Here is a 23,729-nt window from a genome sequence, read left to right as displayed (position 1 = left end):
ATAATAAGATAGCGTAGTACAATTCTGCTAACTTGCAAGTGTCACTTAAGAAAGTCAGTGTGGAATAGCATAAAACACTAAGGCTTCCAAGTCATAAGGAATCAGTTTGGGTTGTGAAGTTAAGTTCACCTAAAAGCTAAAGAATTATTCCCGGTCAACCTATGCCCAAATGCATGACTCTGTGGTTTTTGTAGATGTGCAAATGTCCTAATGAGTCAGAAAGAAAGATTTTGGATTGTAGGGTGTTTATTTTTTAATAATTTGGAACTTGAAAAGATAATGCCTGGGACATCAAAGTATTATTATATTTGTAATGTCGAATAGATCTGCAAGAAACCGTTCCAATGAAAAAAGACCATAGTGAATAGTAATAATACGTAGGATTATACTAACAGTAATCAGCTGAGCGCTGTTTTAATACAGGACAACTGTCTTGTTCAGTTAAAATAGCATGCATTGAGTGTCTTGATGGCAACCATACTTGTAGTAATAGAAGTACAAAGTAATGATGAGCTGATGCGAGGTGACAGCTGTGGAAAGAGATAAGAAAGGTGTGATCTCCTGATACAGGCAACTGCAGCCTACTGGTCTAGACACTGTGTTTGAGGAAAGAACAGAATGGAATCCTGGATGGGTAACTCAATAGCTACAGAATCTTGGGAATAGTATAAAACACGTCGGCTTCCAAGTCATAAGGAATCGGTTTGGGTTGTGAAGTTAACTTTACCTAAAAATTAAAGTTATTCCAGTTCGAACTATGCCCAAATGCATGACTTTGTGGTTTTTGTGGATGTGTAAATATCCTAATGAAATTCAGAAAGAATTTGGATAGTAGGGTTTGTTTGTAACTTGGAACTAGGAAACATAATGTCTGGGATATCAAAGTATCATTATATTTGTATTGTCAAATAGGTCCGCAAGGACATTTTCTACAGTAGGAAAAGCCTGGTGAATACTAATAATATGTTGGATTACACTAACAACAATTTGGCTGAGTGCTGCTTTAATATGTAACAACTGTCGTGTTCAGTTAAAATAGCAAGCATTGAGTAACTTGATGGCGACCGTACTCGTAGTACTAGAAGTACAATGTAATGATGAGCCAATGTGAGATGACAGCTGTTGAAAGATATAAGAAAGGTGTGATCCTCTGATATAGGCAACTGCAGCCTACTGGTGTAGGCACTGTGTTTGACGATAAGAACACACTAGAATCCTGGATCGGTCACTTACTAGCTGTGGGATCTTGGGGAAACTTCTTTTTAACCTGTCGGATGTCAGTGACCTCATTTGTCGTAATGGTACTTATGCCTACCTTTCAGTATGTGGAATGAACTAATGTGGTAACAAATGTGAAAACACTTTGCGAAGTGTAAAGGGAGCTATAGAAATATAAAATCAATGATCACAGTGGGCCGTAGTGACTTACTAAATGGTGAGGACACTTTCTGTAAACCTGAAGGACAATCAAATGGCAGTAGTGTCAAGAATAGAGTGGAAAAGTTAGAAGGGGCATGTGGATTTCTAATCTGGGGGATTCTAAACTTCAGGAGACTGTGATAGGCGATACCCTGTAGATGTGTAGTGTTTCGGTACTTGAGGCTCTGTTGGTGCGAGCTCAGTGTTTCACCTTGAGTAAATTTCTAGTTAGATACCAGCTTTGTGCTGGGCAGTTAGACACTGAATGGGGAAGTTCAGGGGTTCAGCTGTAGCTGTAGGAGCAGAAAAACAAATGAACAGTCCATTGTAAGTCACTATATCTGGGTCATTTAAAGAGAATGGAGAATGCTGGGTTAGAGAATATTGTCATGGGGGGGGCACGGTTGTAGTTGGAATAGGAGTGGGAGTGCAGTTTCGGTGGTCAGGAAAGATCTTTCTGAGGGTGACAAAAACGGCCAAGTGAAGCATGAGAAGGAGCCAGTCATGTGAAGATCTAGGAGCAAAACCTGCTGGGCAGAGACAACAATGGATCACATCTGTTCATCATTTCATTCTAATGTCTTGGAATGGCCACCAAGCAGGAAGTGGGGTAACCATCATCAAACTGTTTTCATATTTGTTGTTTTGGGTGGAAAAGAAATAAAATGTGCATAGTAAGTGTCTGGTACATTTCAGATGACTATAATAAATAAATGTTCTTATTTTTCCCTGATTAGAAATTATTATACTTTTTTGAAAAGTTGCATAACTATATATAACATTTTTCCTATCATTTATTGAAACACAATTTAATGAAAAGTTTTTCTTATCTCTTTGCCACTTGGTTCAATCATGTTTTTCTATCAAATTTTTTGTCCAATAAGAGTTCGGTTTTTCCTAGCTCTTGTTGACATAGATGAAGTAGGTTCTAAAATGTTCTGTCTAAACTCAACTGGACATACACCAAGGGTTCTTACCATGTCAAGCAAGTATCTTGTTTTAACACTAAAAAACAAATCTGTCATTAGAAATATTTAACAGTTATATCAAGTACACTTATCAAAGTATTAGGTTGTTGTGAAAGTAATTGAGGTTTAAAAGGTTAAAAAAAATTGCAAATCTGCAATTACGTTTGCACGAACCTAATATATGCTTAAACACATATTTTTCAAAAAATCCTTTTCTTGGAGGTGATAACTTTAACATTTTCATCCTGAATTATTAACTAGAGATGGTGTGAAGTGTCCATTAATTACTAATCATCTTGTTTCCTAACCCCTTCAGCCGAGCATTGAAGTGGAAGATCCTGTTCCTAACAGAGCTGTAGGAATGGACGATGTGCAACCCTTCAGACCAGGTACACTGTGTAATACCAATTTAATTTTGGGAAGGAGTACGCAAGGACATTTGACATGCTCACAGTCTTCTATTCAGACTTACTTTCCTTTGTTACAAATTTAATTGAAGTATTTCACATAAACAACGTGATGTCATTGTTGGTATCGATGTTTGAGAAAAAAGACATCGACAGGAATAAGAAAACAAGATTTTAAAAGGGTGACTTCACTAAAATGTTTCTCCTCTTGTTTCGATATCCTAAATGTCCCAGTTTGGAACCCCTGTACTTAATAGGGGTTCTCAGAGGTTAATAATCAAACTGGAAGATACTTCCAGCGTTTCAAATGGTCATTTGAATTTTGACGTTTACCCAAGTAAGCCTCAGTTGCTACCATGTCATTTGTGTTTTAACTTTACTTCCTCTTAGTGTTGTGACACTGATGGTCTTAAGCCAACCAGATGTTCTGCTGAGCAGACACTGGCTATGTGTGTACGTGCGCCTATCGTGTCTTCGATTATTAAAAATGGGAGAAGTAATTAATGATAATGAATATTTGGTAGACACAATCTTTGAAAAAAGGCATTCTGAAGCTTTTGTGCCTTGGGATGCTTTTATGCTATTAAAAATTATTGAGAATTCCAAAGAATATTTTTAAGTCGGTAGTCTCCATAGATAGTTACAATATTAGAAATAAAAACTGAACAATTTAAAATACGAGCACACACAGTCATGCATTGCGTGAGCCATTGGAGCTACGACCCAGTAACCATAGAGCTATGATGTCACCATCAGAGCTGTGATATCACGGCTGTGGAAAACTCTACTGTACACTTAGAAGAGAATGAGAGTGAAAATGGCAAATGACATTCAGTCTTTCTGTGAAAATAGCTTTGACCTTTTCGGGCCCCTCGACTGACAGACCTTGGGACTTCACGGATTCTCACATGACATTGGAAACCACCGTTTTAAATGATGTACGGGCTTCCTGGATGTGAAGTGATAAAAGAGGCTTTAAAGCTTCACTTGTACAGTTGTTGTGGTTTTCTTTCACTTGTCTCATAGATTTAAGCTGAGATTGTGTTTAAAAAGCAAAAGGAAAATGTTTTGTTATGTATTTGTTTTCTGTCTCATGGTGCCCTGTACTCTTTGGAGCTCATGGGGACCCAGTTTGATCCCATTTTTCCTTGGAAACAATAAGGTCGCCCAGGACTGTAATTTGTCATATGAATATCTATTTATCTAAGGTTTAAAAACGAATTCTGAAGATATTGGAGCATTTAGAAAAGACCATTTTCTTATAATAAATAGTTTCTTATTTGAAGTAGTACGATTCATTAAAAGTTTTTGTAAACCCATGTTTGTCATGCATATTTAAACTTAAGTGGTTACACATAACTTTTGACAGTAACAAAAAAAAGCATACCCTGCACCATCTTAACTATTAAGAAGGAAATATTTAATTGGAAACACATTATGTAATAGAAATTGCTGCGTGACAATAGTTAATTAAACTTACCTATGTAAATGGCAAGTGTAGGACACCTAAAATAAAATGTATTCTGAAGGAATAGTGTGTTTGGGGGAAAAGAGGACGTGTGACTGCTTCTCTGAAAAAGGAAGTTTTACAAGATAGTCAACTTTGTGTTATTTTTACATCCTGATAAATGAAAACTTAATCCCAGAATTCAGATTGGGATTCTACTTCTTTGACCTCCAATCATGAAACTGGTCAAAGATGCAGGGATTGGAAAGTTGGTGATAAAAGGCCATTTGCATCACACTCCATGAGCAAAACTCTGTCAGCATCCACAGAGTTTGGACAGATGACCGTAATAGATAAACTAGAGACTCAGATTGTAGGTGTGTTTCTGTTATGTAATTATAGGCTCCATGACTTGAGTGAATCACAGCTACCAGAAAACAGAGAAAGCAAAGAAGGAAATAAAGAAACAGAAAGTGTTCAACTCTAGCCCACCTCTATGTAGGTTGATCGTAGTTCTGACTTTCCAATAGTCATTTTGTGGCAAAATCTACTTCATGTTTACTCTGTTTATGGAACTTAACAGCCAAACAGAATGACTTTTAGCAAGACATTGGCATTCTTCCTGAACCACAATAACATATGGAAATAAGAAAGATAATGAGGTGAAAGCGTGATTTCCTTTAGACTAGTATTTAGCATACTCTGGGGAGTGGGCAGCAGAATTATACTTAGAACATTAGGACCAGATGGGAAAACTTCATAAAGACCTAAAGGTTGCCTAGTGAAACAAAACATAGTTTCTTAGCTTTAGTTTTATATTCTGAATTCAAAAGTATCAGTTAAAACTGTATGTATTGTAAATGAAAAAGCACCTTCCGAAACCAACAATCAAATATTTCTTGGATTTTCTATGGCTTTATATATTTTAGAATTGACTTTCCCAGCAGTGATGGGAATCTCAGCTGTGTCCGCAGTCTGTCTCCTCTTCTCTGTCTTCTTCCTTAAACCCCAGTGCTGAATCCTCAAAGGTGAAAAGAAATTTTCAGAATAGTAGAGGAAAACATTTCAGATATAAGGAAGGGTGTACACTGATAAATGCATCAGAAGTAAGTCATTCTGGAAACAATGAATGACATTGCAGTTGAATCTTAGGGTGTTGTTCAAAAGGTATATTACGAGGTAGAGAACAGAGTATATAGTGCAACTCGATGTGTTTGTACTGCATTTCTAAATTGTAGGGTTTTTTTCTGATTGTTTTTCTATCGATGTTCATTGAATGAATTTGTGGATGAATTTTTGACATGTTTGTATGCCTTTCACTTTGTGACATCTCATATTTCCCAAATGGTTTGTTAGCTAATTAGAAGTGTTAGCTAATTAGAAGTATTTCTTAAGTAAAGTAAATATTCAGGAAAAGATGACGCTTAATTTGAAGTCTCAGTTGATAAGATGTTATTTTCTGTATTTATAAAGATTATAGCTTTTATCTAATTGTTCTAAGTAGTTCGTTTTAACTAATACATAGATTTGTCAGCAGGACAACACCTAGGAATGACATCAGAGGAAGGACAAGCGAGGCTTGATGGAAATGAAAAGAACTACACACATGTATGTGAAATTTAATTTTAAATTTCTAGTATAATATGGTTTTCTGTGCTTTAATAATATAATAGAGTCCAATTGAAATTACCTTCCATGCTAGCCTTTTAGAGTCAAAAGGTCATAACTGAATGATATTTATAACATTTGAACTAGTTACAAAACTTAAAATGTTGTTAGAATCTATAGATATTCATAGCTCAACTTTATCTTTGGATTGAGGCAAAAAAAATAATAATAAAGTCCTGAATGTTGTTTGCTCCTTTAATTTTTATAACTCCCTTAAATAAAAAAGAAAGTAACATCAAATACTGAATCACATGATGAGACAGTTGAAATTATGAACCATGTAAAAATGATGGCCACTGATTCAGGCTCACGTGAAAGGAGTCATGATTTTCAGGGGTTCAAAATGTGCAGTTCCGTATGGCTGGTCACTAAGGCCAAGGTTAGAGATGGATTCTTCCTTGTGACCTCTGTGTAATGGACTCTGCGTCTACATTCAGGGAGAGAATGGGGTCATGCACTCAACTCAACTGCTTTTTAAGAGAATCACATCTTCTCAGGATGGGACCTTTGGTTGTTAGGACACAAACAGTAACTTTCTAATATCTTTCCTTTCAGTGTAGGAAATCAGTAAATATGATTTAATTTTTTGTCTGCTCTTACTAGTGGGTATTGAATAAGTTAGAATTGGATGCAACAGATAATTATATCAATGTATAACACAATGTGTAACACTCATAGTGTATAATGTGAATTAATATTTAGGAATTTACTTCTCTTACTGATTGATGTTAATGATGTGGGCTTCTAATTAAAGTTTGCCTATTCTCCAGTTATTAATCTTTAAAAGATATTCTTAAATTCACTGTAGGGGCTCACTATTTAAGACATGGTGAGGTGAACTATTTTAAATGAGAAAGCCTCTGTGACATTAAAAATCATCTACTGTTTCATTTTTTGGGTGGATTTAACATATAACCAATTGTTTAGTTCAAACAGTGACAAAATTAGTTTTGCGGATTCATGTTTTTCTTCTAATTTAGACTAAGGCAAGTTATTTTTCACTTTCTAATTAAAGTCCGATAATTTGGGAGTAAGTAAACGTAGATTAAGATTTTTAACAGTTAAATTTCAGTTATATTCTAATTTTTCTTTGTTCATATTCGATTCTCTAGGTTGTACAAGAGGAAAACAACACTCAGAGGCCACTTTCCCGAGAACAGGACAACAAAATATTACATGACACAGTTCTGACCAATTGCCTTCAACAACAAAAGGAGACAGAAATAAATCTTAAGAAAATGAATTCTGAGGTATTTTGTTTAGTCATTTTCAAATATGTGTGTATGTACATATTTTAAAAACCAATGTTGTACATATGGGAATTGTAGAGGATTTTAAAAGTGTGTGTGTGTGTGTGTGTGTGTGTGTGTGTGTGTGTGTGTGTGTGTGTGTATTTTAGGGAGAGTGACATTTTTGGTCCATTGCAATAAATTATATTCTTGATTGAAATCCTTTTATGTCCAACAGTCAAGTAGTGACGTTCCCAATGTGTCATCTAAAGGGGAGGTTTTCAATACTTTTTACAGGGATCGATGAGCTTTCTACAATCTCAAAACTATTGTTACTAATAACAGAAGTTTCAATTTGAGGCAGTGATTTCATCCCCTTGCTGTATTAGTAGAGAGGTCAGTTTTCACTTCCGCTGATTGTAAGGAGTAGAAGTATAGCCAGTGCAGAGACCATCTTTTAGATCTCATTCTCCTACTTTTGAGAAAAGGAACAATTTGTTCCAAGTAGAGTCCTATTTCAGTGCTAGGAACTTTTGAAGAAAATTGTATGCCATGATGCATACTTAGTGATAATTTATTGGTGAGTGTTTTATTCAAAGAAGTCAGTGTGTTTTCCCCTATTTCTCATTTATTTCTCCTTTAAACATTATGAAAAGGAAACAACACTTAAGCAGCAGCAAATATTTTCTAACAATAATTTTCTATTTTCTAAGAAGAGCTCTATAATTTTTAGCCTATTTACCCTGAGTTTTTTTTGAAATCTAAGGCTTCTTTTGAATTTATATATTTACACTAGAAGAGCAGCAAGCACCCTATTGTAGAGTCCAAAGTCCTGGGAAAAAATCCTGAACTTGCTCATCTTTGTAATCATTCTATTTGAAATTGTGATAACGAAGAGTTCATTGATGTATAAAGAAGTGCTTAGCGTAATGCCTAGATTTATCAGTGATTAGTAGATTTCATCTTACAACTGACTCTGAAAATATTAGAAAAGTAGAATATCTTTTGAGTATTCTTGGGAAAAAAAATTCTAGGAAATGTAATCAGTCCAAATGTATGCAGAGTGAATACTCTTACTGTGGGATAGGTGTATATTCACACGGTGACCTCTATTTTAAAATGTAGTCAGACTTCTTAATCTTCTATTTGATGCCTTCTGGGTTTGCTGCCTTTCCAGTTCTGAGACTCTTAAAATTCTCTGATGATTTTAAAATTCTCTTTTTCACTTTCATGGATTCAGCATCTTATATTATTATTTTTTTAACTTTGGGGAATTTATGCTCGTATAAAGTTGGAGGTTTGGATTCAGCATTGTATTTTTACAGTGGGATATCCACGTACTGCAACCTTTTCATTATATAAACACTTAGGTTCTTCTTTAATTTCAGAGGATATCATGATATGTCATTTCATTGAGTGCTAGCTACAAGTCTCCTTTGTTTTACTTAGGATTCTGAGAGTTACGAAAAAGCAAAAGACATGTTGCATGAAAATCACGTGTTGCAGGATGAAATCGCCATACTAAGACTACAAAGGGACACACTCATAACTCAGAAGCAGGAAATGGAAAAAAAATACTTTGAGGACACTGCAAATGTAAAAGAAAAGAAGGACCGTCTTCAAAAGACAATAAAACAGAATGACGAAACGCTAACAGAAACAGTATTTGAATATAACAGACAGCTTAATGTCCCAACAGCTGAGAATACAATGCTGAACTCTCAACTGGAGAATGAAAGACAAAGCAAAGAAAGATTGAAAACAGAAGCGGAATCCGACCATCATCATGAGTTTAGTAAGCAATTAAGACCCCTACAAAATTCTTTCCAGGAATTAAGAGATAAATGCTTGCATTTCGTGGACAACATCGGGTTTGCTATGTGTAACCTAAAAGAAAACAGTGAGATTCATTCTCAGCAACTTCCTAAAGCTGGAAGTAAATCCAATAGCTTAGACACTGAGCTCCCTCACGCAAGATATGATGTCAGAGAAAGGACATTGGTTTCTGAACCTGTACTGAAAGACCTAAACCAAACTCAGTGTCAAGAGGAGGAAATTGAACACATGAATCAAAGGGAACCAGAAAAATTGAACCCGTATACTGGAAAGCTGGAATCCCTAAAGGAGGAAAGATCTGACCTACAGAGTGGAAACATGCTTCTTCGAAGGCAACTGGATGATGCATTCCACAAAAGTGACAATAATGAAAAGTCAGGAATGAATATTGAAGAGCAGCTTCAGGGGCTTAGAACAGTGCGTCAAGCTGAATGTGAAAAACAAGATCCAGTGGTGAAAGAGAGCCATAAGGAGTTAGTCAGCAAATTGAATCACTTGAAAGGAAGAATGTGCCAGTATGAAAACGATAAATCAGAAAGAGAGGTAAGTATCCAGAAAGATAGTTTTCACATTTCCTGAAAGAAAATTCAATGTTCAAATATTTGATGATGGCTAAATGTTGAATCTAGCAGAATATTAAAAATATATAGATTACAAATGTATTTGCTCTAACAGCTTAAAAGCATACATTGTATCCAGCAAACAAAACTTAGACCTGTGAGGTGCTTTACTTTGAGTAAAGGCATTGTGTTGACTATGAAATTTTAAGGTATAAATTGTTATTAGATACATATTGATATGAATGATTTAGTCTTATACTGCTACAATAATAATTTTCATCTTTCTGTTACCACATTGTAATACCATTATGAAGCAGATAAATGGAAATGCTCCTATGCAAACTGAGTTTTTAGAGATAGAGGTTCAATTAAGTGGATTACCTAGAGAGTTAATTCTAGATTTCCCACATGAACTGAAGTGTAGATGCTGTCCCTTTCCCTCAGTAGTTTCTTCCACATTTTAGTTGGTATAATTTTGTTTTTATTCATGTCAATTTGATATAAATTGGAACTATTTCAGTCTCAAATAATGTATTCTTAGGACCTGTGACCTCTTTAAAGGCAGCTAATTTTTCATTAAATCATAATTTGGGACAAATGTGAGGAGTTTTATCAAAACTCTACTTGATTTAATCTTCCCATTGCTATCTATAATTGTCCTTGAATATTTTTACAAATTCATTTTTCTCATCGCAAGGCCCATTTACTATCATTTGGACATAAGTTTGTCCATTTCAAAGAGAATTTAGCAGTCTCTGATTTATTAATTTGGCACTGGGTCTCCATTTTCAGACGAGTGAGGGGAGGCAGGATTCATGTGTAGCAGGAAGGGAGGTCCAGGCCATGAAGACCACTGGAATGAGTTTGCTTTTCTTCTAAGATACAGGAATCTGTTGGAAGGTTGTGAGCAGTGGACTGCATATGTGAGGACCTGTGAAGTCAATTTAAGCCTGTGATAAAAAAAGGGGGAAAACATTCCACAATGTATACTTGACGACCGCTAGTCCCACCGACATACCAATTTCCCCTTGAGATGTCAGTAGATTGTTAAGCTCTGCGGCTTCATCAGGGGAAGTGGAGAGTGGGGCTGAATCTGTTGTTCAAGTAACCTTCGTAATAGTGAGTGGGCAGCAGGATAACACCTTCTGTGTCTTACCCAGATTCAGTAGACAGAATTGTGTCCAAAAGAAGAAAACAAGGTGAACTGATGCATGGGGTGATCTTTTTCGAGTTACATATTATATTAATATGTTAGAGTTAGCAAATTTTAACATAATTTAATAGATGTGATTATAAGATCACTAACAGAATCATCTTTCTAGATGCTTGGGAGACGATTTCAACAAGAGCTACCTGACTCCACAAAAAAACTGTCTATGTCAGAGGCTTCACTGGAGGATAGATCACGTTACCGTATGAATTCAGAAGCTGAGACACAGGATTTCAAGACATTAGAGCATATCAGGAGTCAGGTATGTGTGAAATGTAACCTGTCAACAGTTCATCTATAGTTGATTAATATAAAGTGTTTTAAGACCCTGATTTTCAAGGGCAGCTTTCTTTTGTGTTTTCGGTGTAATTAATTTATTATAATTTTATTATCTTTATAATGCACTTCTTCCTTAAACTCTGGCTTCCATCCTGCTATTTGCAACGTATGTTTTTTCTTATATCTATACCCTTGGTAACGTTGAGAAATAGGCAGCATTCCTCATAGAAATCGAGAGACTTTCTTCCTACTAAACAATATTTTGTAGTGATATCTCCATTACCAGGATGAAGCAGCCATTTAAAATCAGAAGATAATGCTTACTAGAACGATTCAGAAATTTGTCTTATTTCTTATCATCACTTTTGTAAATGGTTACAGCATTGGTATATATTTCATGGACTTCAAACTAACTTGTACAGAAAGTTCAGTATACAAACCAGTTGAAGTAGGCATTTCCTTCATTTTGTTTTCATTTTTGAAATATTGTAAAAGTGTAGAAATATGTTGATCATTATAGTATGCACACCCACAATAGAGAATTAAGAAAATAATCCAGATTCACTATATTTGTGTGTTTTTTAATCTTCATTGGGATGCAATCCCCATATCATATTTCACCATTTAAAATATACAATTCAATATCTCTTGTTACATTCAGAGAGATGTGGAACTATCACCACAATTATAGAACATTTCCATTACCCCCAAAAGAAACCCCACATCCCTTAGCTGTCACCCTATCTTCCTGTCTCTCCCAGCCTCAGGCAACCACCAATCTACTTTCTGTCTCTGTAGATTTGCCTACTTTGGATATTTCATGTAAATGGAATCACACGATGTGAGGTCCCTTGTGACTCGCTTCTTTCACGTAACATCACGTTTCCAGGGTTCCACCGTGTTGTAGCACACATCAGTTGTGAGCTATTTCTTCCTATTGCCCAATGTTGCTTCACCTTGTGGACAAAATACTTACCCATTCATCAGCTGATGGAACTTTGTGTTGTTTCCACTTTTTGGCTGTTAATAATTCTGCTATGAACACGAGTTTACAAGTTATGGTGGGAGCCAGTGTTTTGATTTCCCTGCCCCCGGATTTCTGGCTCCCAATCTGGCCTCTCCATGAAGCTTTCTCTGACTGTTTGAACTCTCATTGAACCCGTGTTCCTCAGCACTTGTCGGATAGTCTGTGCAGAGCAATCAAGCCCTAAATTTGACATAGTTTCAATTTTTCATGAGAGAGAATTCTGTCTTTCTAAGTATAAGTTTGTCTAAGGGGAAATAGTATTTGATGTGATGGCACCTATCCTTGCATAAATTGAAAATGTTTTCTTCAACAGTTGTTAGGATAAAATTAAATATTTTATACCAAACCAATACTTCCCCTTGGAGACATTGATATAATTAAACTTTTATTCTGAAAATATTTCTCACAATTATATATAAAACTGAAAGCACATCTCCAATAGAAAATTGTTCAGTGAAATGCTCATGTTCCCCCTGTCCATAAAAATAAAAAACTGAAATAAAAGGGAGCCAGCCCTTCCTGTCTGCAGCCAGCCAGGGTGTACAGGTCGATAGCACATTCTAACTACAGCTCGGAGGACGGCTTTTCTGATCTGCCAGAGCGTGCTGCTTCCATCTGCTCCTCTGAGTTCTGACACATCCCCACAGAACCAGTTGCTGGGAAGGAATTGATTTGGAAAGTTGGCTTTAGCACTAGAGTCCGTTATTTCCATATCAGTGGCTTTACCCTGCCTCTCACGGTCATATAAATTGTATGCTCAATCCAGGAGGTGGTATTTGCATTGTAGTCCATACTCATTATGGACTACACTGAGTGTACATAGGAACGTATACATTATTACAAGCAGAGAAAATGTACTGTTGGCTCTTGGAATTGGTAAAAGGATTTTAGTACTGGGGTTATATTCTGGGCTTAATGCTCCCCATTTTTTGACATTGCTGATAGTTTGATGAATGATTTCAGTGTAACTGGTGTAAGAGACCACTTCCATTCGCATCCCATCTGTGTAAAATATCAAATTTTATTAGAACCTAAAATACAGCAACAATAATGCTAACTGCAAACCCTTTGATTTTACTGTGTGCCATGTCCTTTTCTATTACATATGTTCCCTAATTTAATCTTCCCAATATCCCAGTGAGGTAGATGCCACTATTGTCTCATTTTATACATGAAGAAACTGAGACCCAAAAAATTTAAGTATTTTGCTCAAGGTCACCCAGCTAATAACTGGTGGACTTGGGATAAAAACCCAGGCATTTTGGCTCTTATTTAGTTACTGCCCCTCAAACTATTCCATGACTATCTGACTGCCCCCAAGAGTAGCCTGTTAACTTTCATAATCACTGGACTAGCCTGGTAATTCACTTATGTGAATATTTAAAATTAGAGTTGATGGGATGCTTGGAATACAGTATGTTTGATTTCTTGGGTATTTGTACCACAAGGTATGATAATTGTGAGAACTCATTCAAGAAAAAGTGCTCCATACCTCGTTGCTGAATATCACTGCGGTCACAAAGCTCCCTTTGGGAAGCTCTGCACCAATGCCACCGCCTAGTTCACAGTTCAAAGCACTTCTGGAACTCTTTTTCTGGAATGGCCATCATTGCTGTCATCATATTACCCTTGATGTCCTGAATGTCATCAAATAGTCTTCCTTTCCATATTTTCTTTATCTTTGGATAATGACATATTTAGTCACTGGGGACCAGATCAGGTGAGTAGGGAGGGTATTGCAATACAGTTATTTGTTTACAGGCTAAAAACTCCCTCAGACACAGTGCCCTGTGAGCTGGTGCATTGTCGTGATGCAAGAGCAATGAGTTGTTGGCTAAAAGTTCAGGTCGTCTTAACTTTTTCACACAATCTTTTAAGCAATTCCAAAGAGTAAACTTGGTTAACTGTGTGTCCAGTTGGTAGAAATTCATAATGAACAGTCCCTCACATATATATAAAAAAAGGGGAGCAACATCATTGCAACAGGTTTGCGAACTTAATTGTCAGATGTCATAGATCATCAGTAAACATAACTTTTTCTTTATTTTAGCTGCAAGAAGCAGGAGCTCGACATCCAGAGGATGCACGATGCACTGAGAAGATGCAAGATCACGTGCAAAAGTATAAGTTAAAGCAGCACAGAAAATAACTTGAGTATTTATAAAGCAGATGTGTAGTGTAGTATGACCATTAGATCAGTTATAACAATAAACACATGAGTGTGAACCTGGGTCAAAATGTCAGCTTTGAGCTACCTTGAAAAGAATAATTTGTGTACATTATCTCTAATTTTGCACATTATGCAAAATTCACAACTAGAAAAATAGCACAATTGCCAAATCATGCGCTTTTCAAATTGTAAGATTTTATGTAGTTGCACCATAGATATTTGTTCAGTGATTATGTGGTATGCTTTAAAGTCAATGTGTGAGAATAATTATGTCAAAATATTCACTTTAGGCTTAAAGCTGAAAATACTGACCTAATACTGACAATTCAAAAGCTAATGGGCATAATCGAACAACTTCACAGGCACCTGTCAGGTACAAGTTTGGTAAGTGAATCTCTTCATTTCTGTCATACTGCAAAGGAATTTCTATGTCTGTCATAGTACCATATAAGGATATTTTAGACAATAAGAACAGTCTCATTAATAAAAGTACTGTATTCATGTTGATACTACTTGCTGGGAGTAACGTAATTCCTCTCCACAGAGAAAGAAATCTCAGTTCATAAAATTAATGATTTTTGTAGTAAGATTTTTATAGAAAAAGATTGTGATAGTCTAAAGGCAATATTTGACATACACCATGTTTCAATTATCCTTTCGTTTGTCCAACATTTGGGTTTTTCCAACTGTTGGCTATTGCTATTTATGCTGCCACAAACATCGGACTACAAATATCTGTTTGAGTCCAGGCATTTGAGTAATGATTTGATCCAGAATTCTAAATTTCCCTTGAAATCTAAACCCTTTAGTGAGATTTGGAGAATGAATTACTTTTAATGTTCTAATTTGTTTTCTTCATCATTAACGAATACTGGGTCATTAGGCAAATGTTTCCTGAAAAGAATATACTTTTCTCCTTGTTGGATTTTGAAAAAGAAAAGAGATGGCAGTGTAAAAGTAGAAATGAATGCCCAATCAAGTCCTTACATAGTAACATAGTGCTTCTAGCTTTGCAAGTTTAGAAACTAATCTTTTTCCACTCACTTGAGTTAATCATACGCTTTTAAAGATTGAACAGTTCGATGTCAGAAAAGATTGATGTGTCATCCAGGATGACAATTTCCTGATGGACAGTGAAAAACGTGTCACTATCTTTCCTAAGCAGAGCAACATTCCTCTGCCATCCTCCTGTCCTCTGTAGGAGAGGCTCCCTAGGATTTCTCATCATAAGATCGCATTGTGACCCCTGAGGTGGACCAATGACATAGATGTACCTTCCAGCTGGTGTCTTTCAGTCACAGTAGCCAGGTCTAAGCAATTTCATTAGACAGTCATGCCCATCAAGGGAAACAGAAGATTGTTCTGATGGTCCTTCTTGTGGCCAAAGAAACTTTGAAAAAAAATTTTTGTCTAGACTTCTTGTCAATTAAGTCACATTATGTTGCTAACATACTTTTCATATGAGTGACATGATAATGTGTTGATAAGGAGTCTTACATGAATGTGAGTTCCATGAGTTGTCACATCACAGCTTTATAGAGAAATCTATTATATTAAGGTATCAAAAATTGAAAAATTGGGGATTTGTGGTCGAGATAGCAGAGTAGGTAAATGCCATGCTTGCCTCCTCTCACGACCACATCAAAATTACAACTAAACTACAGAACAATCATCACTGAGCATCACCTGAAGTCTAGCTCAACCAAAGTCGTCCTACCTCTAGGGACATACAGAAGAAGTCACCTCGAGACTGGTAGGAGGAGCAGAAAAACAGAACGAGCTGATGCCAGACCCTTGTGCTACTGTCAGAAGTCTAGAGGGATATCTTGCTTGTCGAGGTCCACTAGGGGTGTGAGAGGTCCCAGCTCCACACCAGGCATCCTAGCCCAGGATTCCAATGCTAGAGAGAGATGTCCCCATAGCTTCTGGCTGTGGAAACCACTGGTCATTCTGGTTGGGTGAGATGAAAAGGGTGGCTAGAGTCCCAGTTGATTCTTTTATAGGGCTTGGAATGGGCTTACTAACTGACAGATTCATTTGCCCTGAACTCTAACACTGGGCAGTAGTTCAGGGATATAAGGGGAGGAACTAAGTTTTTTGCCTTTAGGGTGATGGCTGGAGGGGAGCTTCTTCCCACACAGAGGTGCTTGTGGAATCCATTGTTTCTGTACTGATCCATCACCTGTTGCAGTGTGAGACATAGACGGCCTCCATCTCTTGAGTCTACATCAACCTGGCTAACACTGTCCACCCCACCCTGGTGATTCCCTGAGAACCTGCCCCACCTAACTTGAGAGCCAACCCAAGCTTCTTCCAGTGACTTTTCCAAAAAAAAAACATCCTGTCTTGGCTCATGCTGCAGACTTGCCTAAAATCTCTCAAAGGTTCACAAAACCTAAACAAGCGTTATGTGGCCTCAGCTGTCCTTTACTTCTTGCTGTGTAGACCCAAGATGGCACTAATGGAAGCTGGCTGTGGTTCATAACTGGAACTCTTGAGGCACCTCCAAAGCCGGTGCAGGTGGCGCCATCTGCATACTGCTTTGTGGTCAAGCTAGGTGGCCCTCTGCAGGACATAGGCTGCGGCTGAACTAGGCCTGTGGCCGGGCCACTTCTAGGAGTCCCTAGGGCTGACATACCTGGTGGCCATCTTTGGACAGAGCAGGAGCATCACCGCTCTGGTGCCTCCCAGAAAGACACAACCAAAGTGTACACAGGGCAGACACCAGTGCCCTGCTAAAGCAAATCCTGCTCTATAGGGGCAGCCCCTGCAAAACAGCTCCTCCACTGTAGTCGTGGTCAGTCCTCACAACCACACAGTCTGAGCATCAATACCTCCCATTGACATGCCAACAGCAGCCAAGGCTGCACTACAACAGGAGAGCACAGAGGACTCACACAAGGGGCAGAGCTGCCGCCCCCGGCTCTGGGTACCAAGGAGGCTGTGCCACACGGCCCCACAGGACACCTACTATATAAGGCCACTCAAATAGGCCTGGGAGACACAGCAGTCCTACCTCATACACAGAAACATTCAGAAGGAGGGAGCCAACATGGGGAGTCAAAGAAACATGCCAAATAAAAGAACAGAAGAAACCTCCAGAAAAATACTGAGCAAGATAGAGACAAGCAATCTATCAGATGCAGAGTTCAAAACACTGGTTATTAGGATGCTCAGGGACCTCAAGAAGAACTTCCACTAAGACATAGGAAACATAAAAATGAAGATAGAAAACATAAAAATGAACCAGTCATAAGTAAAGAATAAAATAACTGAAAAAGCGAATGTCTTAGAGGGAATGAAAACTGACTAGATGAAGCAGAGAATCGAATGAGTGATTTAGAAGATACGGTAGCAGAGAATACCCAGTCAGAACAGCAAAAAGAATCCAAAATATGAGGACAGTTTAAGGGACCTCTGAGAATGTCAAGCATACCAACATTATCATATGGGGTACTACGAGAAGAAGAAATGAAGGAATTCGAAATGTACTTGATAATGACTGAGAACTTCCCTAACTTGGTAAAGGAAATGGACATATAAGCCCAGAATTTCAAAGAAGATGAGCCCAAACAGGCCCATACCAAGATACGTCATAATTAAATGCCAAAGTTTATAGGCAAATAAAGACTTTTTAAAACAGCAAGAAAAAAGCGGTTAGTAACCTGTAAAGGAGCACCCATAAGACTAGCAGGTGATTTCTCAAGAGCAACTTTGTAGGCCAGAAGGGATTGGCACAAAATATTCAAAGTGATGAAAGACATGCCTACAACTAAGATTTCTTTACCCAGCAAAGCTATAATTTAGTATCATAGGACAGATCAAGAGCTTTCTGGAGGAAAAAAAAAAAAAACTGAAGGAGTTCATCAGTACCAAACCAGTATTACAAGGAATATTAGAGGGACTTCTTTAAAAGTAACAAAAAAGGAAGAACAAAAACATCAATCATAAAATAGCAGTAACTACATATCTATGCACAATCACTTTATGTGTAAATAGATTAAATTCTCCAATCAAAACACAGGGTGGCTGAAAGGATAAGAAAATAAGATCCTTACATATGCTCCCTACAACAGACTTGCTTCAGATCAAAAGACACAGAGACTGAAAATAAAGGGATATTTCATGAAAACAAAATAAAATTTAAAAAGCTGTGGGAGCATAAATATGGACAGATAATTTTTGACAAAGAAGCTAAAAACATACAATGAACGAAAGACAGCCTCTTCAATAAATGGTGCTGGCAGAATTGGATAGCTACGTGCAAAAGAATGAAACTGGACTGCTATCTGTCACCATGTACCAAAATTAATTCAAAATGGATCAAAGACTTAAGCATAAGACCGGACACAATAAACTGCATTGAAGAAAACATAGGTACTAAACTTATGGACCTTGGGTTCAAAGAGCATTTTATGAATTTGACTCCAAAGGCAATGGAAGTAAAAACTAAAATAAACAAATGGGATTATATGAAACTGAAAAGCTTCTGCACAGCAAAAGAAACTATTGACAAAATAATGAGGCAACCAACTGAATGGGAGAAGATTTTCGCAAAGAGTTCCTCTGATAAGGGGCTAATATCCAAAATATACAAGGAACTCATGAAACTCAACAACAAAAAAACAAACAACCCAATTGAAAAATGGACAGAGGACCTGAAGAGACATTTCTCCAAAGAGGATATACAAATGGCAAATAGACATATGAAAAAATGCTCAACATCGCTAATCATCAGAGAAATGCAAATGAAAACCACAATGAGATATCACCTCACCCCAGTCAGAATGGCTTTCATCAACAAAACAAATAGTAACAAGTGTTGGAGAGGCTGTGGAGAAAAAGGAACTCTCATACACTGTTGGTGGGAATGCAGACTGGTGCAGCCGCTATGGAAGGCAGTGTGGAGGTTCCTCAAGAAATTACGAATAGAATTACCATATGACCCAGCAATCGCTCTCCTGGGTATCTACCCCAAAAATATAAAAGCATTTCTCTATAGAGACACGTGTACGCCAGTGTTCATTGCAGCTTTGTTTACTGTGGCCAAGACATGGAAACAACCAAAATGTCCTTCGATAGATGAATGGATAAAGAAGTTGTGGTACATATACACAATGGAATACTATTCGGCGTTAAGGAAAGATGATATAGGAACATTTGTGACAACATGGATGGATCTCGAGAGAATAATGCTAAGTGAAACAAGCCAGACAGAAAAAGCAGAGAATCCTATGATTTCACTGATATGTGGTATATAAACCAAAAAGAACAAGACAAACAAATGAGAAACAAAAACTCATAGACACAGACAATAATTTAGTGGTTACCAGAGGGTAAGGGGGTGGGGGGTGGGTGATGAGGGTAAAGGGGATCAAATATATGGTGATGGAAGGAGAACTGACTCTGGGTGGTGAACACACAATGGGATTTATAGACGATGTAATACAGAATTGTACACCTGAAATCTATGTAAATTTACTAACAATTGTCACCCCAATAAAATTAATTAAAAAAAAAAGCTGTGGGAGCAATACTTATATCACACAATATAGACTTTTAAACAAAGGCTATCACAAGAGTTGAAGAATGACCCAGATATCCCACTTCAGAGTATTTATCCAAAGAAACCGAAAAATGCCAATTCGAGGCGACGTGTACATCAATATGTTCACTGCAGGATTCTTTACAATGGCCAAGATGTGCATGCAGCCTATCAATGGATGAATGGATAAAGAAGAGATGATACATGTATGCAATGGAATATTGCTTGGCCACAGAAGGAAATGGGCTCTGGCCATCTGTGGCGGTGTGGATGGACCTGGAGAGTACAGTGCTGAGTGGAGTGTGTCAGACCGAGAAAGATGCACTGTGATTGTGCTTCTAAGTGGGATTTAAGAACAGAACAAACAAACAGAAAAAAGTTCATACATACAAAGAACATTTTGTTGGTTGCCAGCTGGAAGGGGGTTTGTGAAGTGGGTTAAAAGGGGAGAGATTAAAAAGTACAAATTGGTTGTTACAAAGTAGTCATGGGGATCCAGGGTATAGTATAAGGAATGTATTAATGATATTGCAATAACAACACATGGCATCAGATGAGTACTAGATAATTTAGGGTGATAGATGGGAGAGGAGTTAGGAGCAGGGCCGAAAAGGTGAAGGGGTTAAAAAGTACAAATTGGTAGTTACTAAATAGTCATGGGGATGTAATGTAAAGCATAGGGAATATAGTTAATACTATGACAATAACTATGTATAGTGCCAGGTGGGTACTGGATGAGTCAGGGGAATCACTTTGTTAAATTACTTAAATTCTAACCACTATGCTGTACACCTAAAATTAATATAAAATAATATTGAATGTCAAAAAATTGAAAAATTTGTAAGCACACCCAAAACTGATTAAGCTTATACCAAAATAATGAGGGACGATAGGTTCCTAGGGGAAGTAATTAGGATCTCGACAGAATTATCAGCCACCATAAGGTCTACCCTGTAAATCAAAAGTTTAATTACGACAGGTTTCAACGAATTCGATCAATAGCCCCCCAGGTGAGAGAGTACCTGGGTTAAGATATTTGATTCACACAATGTGAGAGGAAGCATCTGGACTGGGAAGAAAGGATAGCTCCAACTGACTTAAGCTGTCAAACAAGATGGTGGAGTGTACTTGCAAAAGGAATTTCAGAACACTTCCATAGGTCAGGTCAGGTCCCAAGGAATAGGAAGTTATTCAATAGAGCAAACAAAAATGGAAAGGCGAATAGTAGATAATGTGAACCTTAAGAAAAAACTTATGCATTCTGAGAGAAAAACAGGACAAAGTATGCTGGTCAACATCCTAAGGGTGAGGAGCTGCCAAGAACTGAAAATAACGCTATGTTCACAGTAACAGTGATAAGAATCCCCATGAAATGTACCAGATGAGCTGATCCACAGCAAGTCATGGTTTATGAGTGTGTGGTTGAGGGACACTGTCTATGAGGAGCTTGAGGGGAAAAAGGAAAGTACAGATGACCTCAGTAAAGGGGTCAAGGCTGCCACTGTAGATGAGGGAATGTGGTTTGAAGCACTGGGATTTAAGGAGCTGAGAGCATTTAAAAAGAGGAATAGAAAAGGGTCAAGGCCTGACCACCAGGACTGCTGTTTAGAGATGAGTTGGGCTGAGAAGACTATAGAAAGGGTGTGGGCATCCTTATCAGTTGCTGCTGAGAAGTAAAGCAGGACAAGGACTAAAAGAGATTACCCTGAAAAATGTTTTCGCGCAATTATAAGGACAGAAAGTCAGGCTCTCATGTAAAAGAAGAGAATAAGTGGCGAAAATATGGACCTGGGGATGAGACCACATATTAAAGAGGGTTAGAGTCTAAGGAGAAAAACAGGATGACAGAAAAAGTTACAGGAATCAAGAAAAAGTTATGTTTTTACATAATATAGAGAAGATAAACTTTAAAGAGAAAAATATTTACTAGAAAAGGAGAAATTGAAACCTATGGAAGAACGCTTACAGAGAATGAGAGTCTTCATCTGATGCTCATGTCAGATTATCACAATGTAAGGGGGACTGCACAGGAAGTTTTCAAAGATTATCATACGAAAATGTGATTCCATAAACCCTGTAAAATCTTGAAATGTTGATGAAAATGTCTCTGGGAGCATTTCTTGAAACTAAAATGTAAAGAGAACCACTATTTAAATCTATTCTTTAACACTTAGTATTTTTACATGTAAAAGCCTCTGTTTTTAAGAAAGTTTGGCAATTTAAATTCCAGGAAACCAATGATGACACTGTAAAATCCATTTCAGCTGCTTTAAGAAATGTCATTGTTTTTGAACTCTGTCCTTATTGGCATCAGGTCTACAACTACATTTTATACACCTGTGTACACATATTACTCATGAGCTCATGAGGAATCATATTTTAAAGAAAGAAGAGTGAGTCTCTAGATTTTTAAAATTAACTTTCTTTAAAAATGTTTTCCAAAGTCTGAGGATGAAAAGGAACAATTAAAGTACTATGAGAAGTTAGAATCTCTGCAATATAATATGAATCAACAAAAGAAGAAAAATGATGAATTAGAGACAGAGGTTACCAGGTAAGGTTTTAATATTTCAGATCATGTCAACCATTAATTACTATTTCATTATAATTCTTACTTTATGAAAACCTAAGTACAAATGTATTTCATACCTGTAATTTTCATAATTAAAAAAGCTATCCTACTTACAAATTTACATCAGAAACTCACAGCATAGTCAAACTTGTGTGAATGCCAAAATATTATACCTACTTTTGAATGATTCCTAAAACTATAATGACCGTGTCTTTTGCATATACTGTCAACTGCACTCTTCCTGGTCTCCCTTGAATCTTTATTTCTGCAGGATGTCTGTGCTCTCTTTGGTAATCTTTCCTTCTTTTCGTAGTGTTCTTGCCTTCAGCATTCTAACAGTTTAATGTCTAAAAACCTATCTGTGGTATTGTTTAACAACATCAGAATTGTTATTGATTTGGCTTCTATGTTCTTTCTACTTTTTTGTCAGTTATAAAATATGTCATACATACCAAACCATATGTATAACTTAAAAAAGAATGAGATGAGTAATCATCTCACTCAAATAATAATGGAATCTTTCCCAACGTCTGGGAAGCCCGCACGTGGCTTGCTTTCTGTTTACTTGCTGCTTACTGAATGAAGTTCTTTCTCTGATTCTCCTCAGTGTTTTTTCTCCCATGTCACTGTCTTTCTCTGCATTGTTTTGTATTCTCATTTTGTTAACTTTGTGCTAGCAAAGATCTCTTCGTAAAACAGACTCGAAGAGACTGTGACACATTATCTCTCCAATTTCCTTTCTTCTAAAGCCCTGCCCCTTTCCTTTCCCCTCCACTCAGACTTCAGATTTTTCTTTCCGGTTTCTCTTTCTATTTTGAATGATCTCTTGTTGGTACGTACTTTCTTTTCTTCTGGTAGACTGTGGTCAGTAGGCACCGAATGGTATTTTGGTGTTTTTTCAAAACATCCACATATATTATACTTTTCTTCTTCACCTTGGATACTAATCTCTGGTTTATAGCTGATATTTAATATGTTTGATACTAACAATCTTAAGTGGATATTAATAATACTTTAATTATAAGAACCTTACATTGTTACAATATGAAGTCTGTATCATATGTATCACAATTGTTTTATGTTACTTACCTAATATTATAATTTAATTAGTATGCTTTCAAACTCTTATACTGGAACAAATAGGAGAGGATCATAATTTATAGATTTGTTTATTTTGTATGATAGACATATCATCTCTTTAAATAATTACTAAACATTTACTCTTAAAGAATTTGACTTACTCGTTTTCTACAATTCTGCAGACTGAAGACCCTCTTTCAGAATACAAGGATGCTACATGACAGTCAAAATGGAGAGGTTAGTTTCCTTGGAGATTTAGAACCCAATCAATCTGAAATGGATATTCAGATGGCTAGGTTAAAACAGAAGGTA

The 23,729-nt window shown here is 37.0% G+C and overlaps 1 long non-coding RNA gene across 1 annotated transcript; it reads left to right on the top strand.

Moving 5' to 3' along the window:
* On the top strand, nt 1-22,319 carry LOC308495705. Its single transcript, XR_013993031.1, has 8 exons — nt 1-2,776; nt 5,779-5,849; nt 7,022-7,159; nt 8,588-9,517; nt 10,857-11,006; nt 14,101-14,171; nt 14,511-14,604; nt 22,210-22,319. It is a non-coding gene; the product is annotated as an uncharacterized lncRNA (long non-coding RNA).
* Nucleotides 22,320-23,729: the final 1,410 nt, after the last annotated feature.

Source organism: Rhinolophus hipposideros (assembly GCF_964194185.1).
Source record: "Rhinolophus hipposideros genome assembly, contig: HAP1_SCAFFOLD_53, whole genome shotgun sequence".
In the NCBI taxonomy this organism is placed as follows: domain Eukaryota; kingdom Metazoa; phylum Chordata; class Mammalia; order Chiroptera; family Rhinolophidae; genus Rhinolophus; species Rhinolophus hipposideros.
This window is presented reverse-complemented; position numbering and strand designations above follow the sequence as displayed.